General features: G+C 42.9%; 1 pseudogene; it reads right to left on the reverse strand.

Moving 5' to 3' along the window:
• Positions 1 to 230: 230 nt before the first annotated feature.
• Positions 231 to 409, reverse strand: LOC129698486 (U2 spliceosomal RNA; annotated as a pseudogene).
• Between the last annotated feature and the right edge of the window lie 993 nt (positions 410 to 1,402).

Genomic DNA, 1,402 nt, shown 5'->3' on the forward strand with positions numbered 1-1,402 from the left:
TAGTCCATATGCCACCATGTTTTGGGTGAGGGTAGTTTAAACATTAGCACCTAGCCTTAATGGAAGGTTCAAGTTAAGTAGCTGGAACAGCTGCTACTAACTACCAATACTCTTGCCACTGTTGAATGGTAGGTAGATACCATTAATTGTTACAGGTTGTGTCATACTGATTCTCCTATGCCAAGTTAAAGATAAGTGGGTAGAGTGTTGAATACCAAATAGTCAACAGTAGAGGATTTATATTTCAAGGTACTGCAATACTGGTTGATGCGTGGAGTGGACGGAGCAAGCCCCTCCCCATCTCCCTGTTCCAAATCAATTGATATATGGCCCATTGATAAGGGACGAGTCAAAATGGAAATAACAACAACAGATACTCCGCTTGATCTTAGTCAAAGCTGAGAGCAATAGTTTCAATCGTAGATCTATCTGGATTGCATGACAAGCTTGGCTAAAAGAATAATAGCTAAAGCTGTGATAGCTATACCCATGGATTAGTCGTCGTTAATATCATTGGAACATGCCATGACGATAGTTCCTTAATATAGCCAGGGCTGGTTAGAATATCTGGAACCAGTTTGGCTGTAATAGCCATAGTCGATAATTAATACAGCCAAGTTATCTCCAAGTTTTTTGAATGGGTACTGAATAGTATGCATCTTTTAAGTTGATGTCTACCATTAAGTATGCTTGGAATGAAAGGTTGGCAGTTTCAATATTCCAAGCGTGGCCTGGCGAGATACTCAAGTGGCAAGTCAATGACGGTGCAACATATACCATGTTGGGATTTTTAGAGCCAAAGGTTCATACTGGGTTTATTATGACCCCTTGATATCAATGATGGCGACATTACCATCTTGGTTAGTTGGTACCAAAGGTTCATATAGGCTTCTATATGACCCCTGTATAATTATTACCCCCAGTTGCTAGTCCCTCATGTTCTTATTAGTGGGAGGGTAGACCCCTAGGGTGCATGCTGTACTGGTATTGTATGGTCTCTGGGAAGGGACATATCAGATATAAACTGATAAGGCAGTTACTACTAATCTTAGCCAAAAGGCAGAGCAGTATGGGATCTAATTTAATTTTATCCTTGAATGCTTTGTTAGTACAAACCCTTCATCTTTTGTGTGGTGGCAGGAACCATGCTTATCTTATTTCACTGTTGTTCCGTGGTGTGTTCATCTCTTCGGTTTCTGGTTCCTTGTCTGTAGGGATGGTGTTGTTGGGGGTGGCACATTTTTCCAGGGGGACCCGCTCTGGACCCTGGCCTGAAAAAACAGGGCTTACTGGGGGTTGGCATGCAGGCCCCGAGCTTACACCAGTACTATTAGGTGGACGCCTACTGCTGGATGCGTAGAGGCACTGCTGCTGGTTTTGTGTGGTGCTCATTCCAGACCCT

Source organism: Leucoraja erinacea, chromosome 6 (assembly GCF_028641065.1).
Source record: "Leucoraja erinacea ecotype New England chromosome 6, Leri_hhj_1, whole genome shotgun sequence".
Classification (NCBI taxonomy): domain Eukaryota; kingdom Metazoa; phylum Chordata; class Chondrichthyes; order Rajiformes; family Rajidae; genus Leucoraja; species Leucoraja erinaceus.